Source organism: Triticum urartu, chromosome 5A, assembly GCF_056163025.1.
Source record: "Triticum urartu cultivar PI428250 chromosome 5A, HENAU_Tu73, whole genome shotgun sequence".
NCBI lineage: Eukaryota > Viridiplantae > Streptophyta > Magnoliopsida > Poales > Poaceae > Triticum > Triticum urartu.
Genome location: NC_141877.1, coordinates 19,879,487 through 19,886,704, shown reverse-complemented (window position 1 = coordinate 19,886,704; position 7,218 = coordinate 19,879,487). Strand labels below are relative to the sequence as shown.

The following is a 7,218-nucleotide window of genomic DNA, read 5'->3' as shown; positions in this document are numbered from 1 at the left end:
TGACTGCATTTTCGGACTGAGTCGTGAGTACCAGGCCCTGGGTGCTTGCTTGAGCCCATATAGTGCTTTGTCAAGTTTGCAGACATGAAAGGGAGTGTTCTTGTTTTCAAACCCAGGAGGTTGCTTCATATATACTTCCTCTTCCAGAACACCATGGAGAAACGCGTTCTGAACATCTAGCTGCCTGAGAGTCCATCCCCTGGATACAGCAATAGACAGAACCAAGCGAATAGTTGCAACTTTGACGACAGGACTAAAGGTGTCCTCGTAATCTAAACCATACCGTTGCTTGAAGCCTTTTGCAACAAGTCGAGCTTTGTAGCGATCAATAGTTCCCTCAGACCTTTTTTTGATCCTGAAGACCCACTTACAATCAATGAGGTTTTTACCTTGTTGTGGGGGAACTAAGTGCCAGGTGTTGTTTTTCAGAAGTGCCTTGTATTCTTCATCCATAGCCTGTTTCCAATGTGTCACCAAGTGCCTCATGCAAAGACTGTGGTTCACCTGTGGAACATGCCAGACCATACTTGAGAATTTTTTTTATAATTAACAGGTTGAGTTACCCCTCTTTGGAGACGTGTCCGAGGTGGTGTAGCAGGTGTTGTAGCAGCAACAATCGCAGAAGATCCTGGAGAATCAGCAGCAGATCCCCCTGGTGATCCCGAGGCCGGTGATGGAGCAGGCGCCTCTGGATCAGGATTGTCTGCGGCTGAAGGGCGTGATGAAGCAGCACGGTGCAGCACAGAAGATCCGGGCGTCGCGGCATCCCGAGGAGCAGATGGGGTGGCGCCAGATTCCGGACCAGATGGGCGCGTCAGAGTTGCAGCGCCGGCAGCGGTCGACTCACGGGAGCCCACGCCGGTCGGTTGGTGCGGACGCCGCGCATAACAGCGGAGGGAGTCAGGGAAGCGACTTGGAGGCCGCCACGTGGCAGTCGTTGATTGGTGCGGGTCGGAGAAGGGCTCCGGCTTGATGGAGGTGCGCCGCGTGCCCGAGCTGGAGTGGTCGGGGCGGTCGCTGTCGGGCAGATCGCTGGCACCTGCGGCCCGCGCGCGTGCAGACGGGGTGGATCCCGAAGGAGATAGCCTGTCGCCCAGATGAGGAGCCGATCCCAATGTAGATCTGTCCCCCAAATCCCTGCACATGAAATATTGCCCTGTTTGGGCTATTTCTTCATTATTTTCAAATCTGTTTGCTGCATCGCCTTTGCTGTGCTATTCTGCATCATCACACAATTCATCCAAGGTATTAGGAGGATTAGTCATGTGATCATTACAGTTGTGTTCCCCATGATTCCCAATGAGACTTGGAGGTAGAAGGAGAATTTCTTTGCGAAGGAGTGCACCGACATTGGGGTGTAGATCAGCGAAAGGAAATTTGGTTTCATCAAAAACAACTTCATGAGATATGTAGACGCGTCCAGTGGGAACATCTAGGCATTTTACGCCCTTGTGTTGGGGACTATAGCCTAAGAAGACACATTGTGTAGATCGAAACATAAGTTTACGCTGATTGTATGGCCTGAGATTTGGCCAGCATGCACAACCAAAGACACGAAGCGATGTATAGTCTGGTTTGGTATGGAGGAGTCGTTCAACTGGAGTTTCATTGTTGATGACTTTACTAGGCAACATGTTAATGATGTGAACGGCGGCTAGAGAAGCTTCGTCCCAAAATTTAAGGGGCATGGATGCGCCAGCTAAAAGAGCAAGGCCAACTTCAACAATGTGTCTGTGTTTGCGTTCAGCAGACCCATTCTGTTGATGGGCATGAGGGCATGACACTTGGTGAGAGACACCGAGAGTTTGGAAAAAGGAGTTTAATTTTGCTATCAAACTTTCGTTCAACGAGAGCTTGGAAGTTTTGAAACACTTGAAAAACATTGGATCGTTTCTTAAGAAGATAGATCCAGGAGTACTTGCTATAGTCATTGATGAAACTAACATAGTATGTGTGTCTACCAACTGAACTGGGGCAGGCCCCCATACATCAGAAAAAATGAGTTGCAAAGGTTTGGTAGAAATACTATTAGAAATTGGATAGGGTAGCTGATGACTTTTAGCTCTTTGACAAGAATCACAAATGGTTTCAATATCACGCTCTCCAACATATGGGAGCTTATTCTTCCTAAGAAATCGTTCAACTAAAGAAAAAGATGCATGCCCTAGTCTATCATGCCACCTCGTCGTTGAGAGTTTGGTGACACCATATGCTTGCTTATTGAATCTTCTAAACTCCGGAATCAACGGGTAAAGCCCTCGAACGCATCTACCTCGGTAGAGAACCTTCTTCATTGTCTGATCCTTGATCAAAAAGAAGAAGGGGTGAAACTCGAGAAAACACATGATTGTCAATAGCAATTCGATGGACAGAAAGAAGATTTTTAGATGCACTAGGGACATGTAGTATTTTTCTGAGATGAATTGGGCGATAAGGGGTTTTAACAACTGAATGACCAACATGTTTGATCCTCATACCTGCTCCACTGGCCGTGTGGATCTAATCTTGACCATGCTATTTCTCCCGCATGGTTACTTTCTCCAACTCACCAGTGATGTGGTTTGTAGCACCACTATCCATGTACCAATTTGTGTCTACACCATATGAAGCTTCGGCAGCACCAGCAACTTTTTCGTCCTGGGAGGAGTCACCTTCATCTTCCTCGAACCTGTACTAGCAGTCTTTGGCGGAGTGGCCCAGCTTTCCGCATATCTGACAGAGGAAAGCATCGGGGTGATTCTTGGAGGAGGAACGACGGCCCCTGTTGTTGTTGGAGGAGGGTCGTCTGCCAGCACCGGTGTGAGGAGCACCGCCACCGTTGTTGTTGCTGTAGTTGCCGCCACCATTGCCTTTGCTCCTGCCGTGCGGCGGACCACGGTGGCGGGAGCCACCACGAACAACGGCGTTGGCGGAGGACTTGAAGCCGCTACCGTTGCTGCCTTGGAACATTGCCACGCGCTGATCAAAGTTGCTCATCTGAGCGAACAGATGATCGAGCGTGACAGGGTCAGTGCGGGCGTCGAGGGCCGACACCAGTGGCTGGTACTCCATACCCAGCCCGGCGATGATGTAGGAGATCTGTTCGTCCTCATCTAGAGGCTTGCCGGCAGCTGCTAGCTCGTCGGCGAGGCCATGCATATAGGCGAAGTAGGCGCCCACCATCTGCGTGCCCTTCTCTGCATTGGAGAGGGCGACACGGATGTTGTTCACGCGCGATCTAGACTGGGACGAAAACATGTTCGCCACCGCAGCCCAGAGCTCGTGCGCCTTGTGGATGTTGGTCACCTGGACAAGAACTTCTCTGGAAAGATTAACCAGCAAATATGCCAATACCTGCTGATCTTCCCGTACCCAGACTTGATGAAGAGGGTTCGGCGAGGCTGATTCCTTGCCGTCTTTGTCCTTGGTGGTGATGAACTTCTCTGGTTCTTTGGCTGTTTCTTCAGCATAGCCAAAGACACCAGCCCTGATCAGCTGTGGCGTGACCTGCGCACGCCAGAGGACGTAGTTCGTCCGGGTGAGCTTCTCCGTAACCTGACCATTGAGGCCGGCCAGAGGAGCGCTGGTGGAGGAGGAAGACATGGCGAGCTCGTGGATTGAAAACGATGGATGCTAGATGTATAGGAAGAGGTAGGCTCTGATACCATGTGAAGATTGGCTTAAGCGTCTTGCCTCGTTGGAGGGATGCGCTGCGTGTTTATATAACAGGGGCGCACCTCCCTGGATATAGCGTATACAATTGGTTGGGATTACAACTTGTGAACCAAGGAAAAAGAGGGAGAGATAAGGCTGCGGATACAGAAGGATAGATATCGATCCTAACAACCTAGCCGGAGCTACATGCTACGTTACAATATATGTCACGTTACAATATGTTTAACAGTCAGACTATCGATACTCTTTAGCCTATATAACCTAGGTGTACGTCATCCCTTTCTCTACAAAGTACAATTTAGCCGTCCTTTATTGTTATTGTTGAATCAAGAAACCAATGGAATGATAAATGGATACATTGAACTTACACGAAAGGCCACCAGATATCTCAAAGAAAAGATTGCTGATGTAAACATGTCTATGCCAACATGTGGATTTTTATTTGAGTAGATGTCACTAATTTCAAAGTTAATATCTGGTATAGTGGAAATTCATGTAGGTAGTAAAAATGTGGTGGCGGAACTGAATTATACAATAAATGCATATGCATATATGAAACACAATCTCTGTCTGTAATCCAAATATATGAAATCTGCTTATAATCTTGATCCAGGGCAGCCGGTAGGTCTCTAAGCTGCTTTTTTTAAAAGGGAGATAACCAAAAAAAACTAATAATGATTGTAGCTACATCTTTAATCTGTGAAGTGATACACATAGCCAACGGCCCTTGAAGATCACATGGCTAAGGTGCATGTCAATATCAGCTTTTATGCAAGTAGAAGCGGCACACTTCATTCACACTGCACTATGATAGCAGTATGTATACATTGTGTAGATACCATACTGAAGTATAGTGATAAGAAAAGAAACATGATTACTGCACATTATTTATTCCTAATTTATTATATTTGAAGCCCCACAGAAAAAAAAAAGTTGTAAAGATCACCATGTATGTTGACATGTTCACTAAATCTTGAACTATAGTCAGTTCATAATTTAAAAGCATTATCTCAGGGGCTTGAACTAAGAAAAAAAATGAAGAACCAAATATTAACTACATGGGCGGGTTCACAACATATAATCATATATATAGCAGCAACTCTTATAGATCCTTCCTAATACAGACAATAGAAATATTTTGGAGAGGGTATTGAAGATAAATTAAATTTATTTGGTTCCTAGCCATTTATGTGGGGTTACATGATGTATTCAACGGCCATGAAAATAGTGCAAGGAATTTAAGGATACAGAGCTATACATGGAATTGAAGGATAAAGAGTTACTTGTCTGCTGAGTGGGTTCAGAGCGACGAACGTGAATGGTGTCAAGGAGGTCAACAGTCACACTGCCAGATCACTGTAGTTCCGTTGCTGGACACCATAATCGACGGTGGCGTCCTCTACTGGTTTGATTCAAACTATCAATGGTATGCCTCATTCCCTATATAAACATCTGGGGATAAATTCATCTACAGGGTCAAAACAGATGCTGGATTAACACGTATTCAGAACCTGGAACCAAGGAAATTTTTGCGCAACTGTGGAGTAAGCAAATCGAATGTATATCATAATGCGATTTGTCGCTTGCATGATATCTGCAACTGAGTTGAATGTAAATCATAATGCGCGGCATGCCATCTACAGTTAAATGTATATCATAATGCGTTTCAAGCCGACGCATCAAAAGAACAGTGCATTGAATGCCATCTACAACAAATAGTTAGAAAGTAATCACCAGGAAAAGAATAATCAGGAGAGGACAAAGCAACCTCGAAAAGAAAAATTACCAACAGATATATGAAAGAGAGACAGAATACATGCAATTAGCATGATGCTGGTAGTGTATGGATATACGCCCCTCTCCCTACACGAAATCATTCATTATTCGAGCGAAAGCACTATTTCAAGAAGAATAAATCGACTATCTCGTTTTATGATTATACCAAAAGGATATGCACAGACGAAGGCAGCTGAACCCAAAACAAACAAAAAGGGCACCACACTGCAAAATATAAGACCATGATGGTACACAGATATCTCAAAAGGCCCCAGCAGAGGCATACCCCTAAGGGTAAACGTTATTCTGTGTTTCAATAGTGCATTCTACAACTTTATCTTCAGTAAGTATTTTTAGCAATTCTCTTAATGCACATGAGACAGAACATCATATAGTTGTCCATGAGTAAACATGTGAACTGCTAGCTTTTTGGATAATAAAAAATCAGCAGGCCACAATTCAGAAGAGTGAACTGGGAGGACTATTGCAATTGCTATATCGGAATCATACATCCAAGAAGAATAGTGGGCACCAAGATTATTGGAAGAACACGTCAGCAATGAAAAAGATACTAAAAGGATTTATAATATCACTTGGTCGCTATAATAATAGTTCTGGTTACCTTGCTAACATTTAAAATAAAAAGTGTGTAGTAGATAACCCACTAATCATGCATAAGACATAAACTGCTCAATAAACAGAGGTATGAAATACTTAGATTAACACCTGAATTGCTTCAGAGTCATAAGGGATGATACATTATGTATGTGCCTGATATCTGAATCTTAGAATAGCATGTAGACTTCCTTTTATCTATTTGGAGTGCCAAAAAAGTAGGAATTTGTTAATTGTAAATCATATGAAGTTACATCATGAAATTTATTATAAGCATTCTTTCTTGCAAAACGTAATGGAATACCAATTTGAAACCCAGTAAGGTGCCAAAACAGTAGTAAATGAGTAAGAACAGTAGCCCTCTGTTCTAGCCAAATTAGGGAGCTCACTGATCCATGGTGTTGCACTTCTACAACAGTACCCAGATTTGATAAGCTTGCAGAGTACACTTTCTATAGAAAAAGTGAAGGGATCAATCTTATTATTATTTCTTCTACATAGAATAAAGTAATACAAAAAACTACATGAAAGTTAAACTGATGCAATAAAAAACTTTGAGCTCGGAACTTAAGCCCTGGATCAACTAATCTAGCATGGTAGCTTATTCTTCTTAATGAAAGCACATATATTTAAGAACTGCTAGTGAATCACAACTCCACCTAATTTTGCAAACCAAACCATGAATGGGAGCAAGCATCACCTTTGTAGAGAGAGTGGCACAAGGGGGCTCTGCTTCTCATGACGAAGTGCAGAATTGAGGAACTGATCCTTTGGTTCAAAACCCTCTCTTACTATTTACGTCAAAGCAAATAGAGAAATGAAATGCAGCTATTATTAATTTCCCCACCAACCACAATGCAACTACAGTTGTCCATCTATATGAACCACACTAAAACATCATGGATCCACAACAAACCAAGGAGTAGCAGATTCTAAACCCTTAATTATAATGGATACTTTTCATATTGTACATCTCAACCAGGTAATAGGCCATTCTTATTGCATATTAATGCTCGGTTTAAATCAGTGTGTGACTGCCATATGACCCTAAAATATTGCTCTGAGAAATACCATGATATAAATCTAACCATAAACATGAACATACTGACAATATTATTACCTTGTCAACCTGAAACTCTTCAATCTACAATATGGCTTCTGTGCTAGAATTTA

At 43.5% G+C, this 7,218-nt stretch overlaps 1 pseudogene; it reads right to left on the bottom strand.

The window, feature by feature from the left end:
* Window positions 1-2,960: 2,960 nt before the first annotated feature.
* On the bottom strand, window positions 2,961-3,099 carry LOC125511836 (small nucleolar RNA Z247; annotated as a pseudogene).
* Window positions 3,100-7,218: the final 4,119 nt, after the last annotated feature.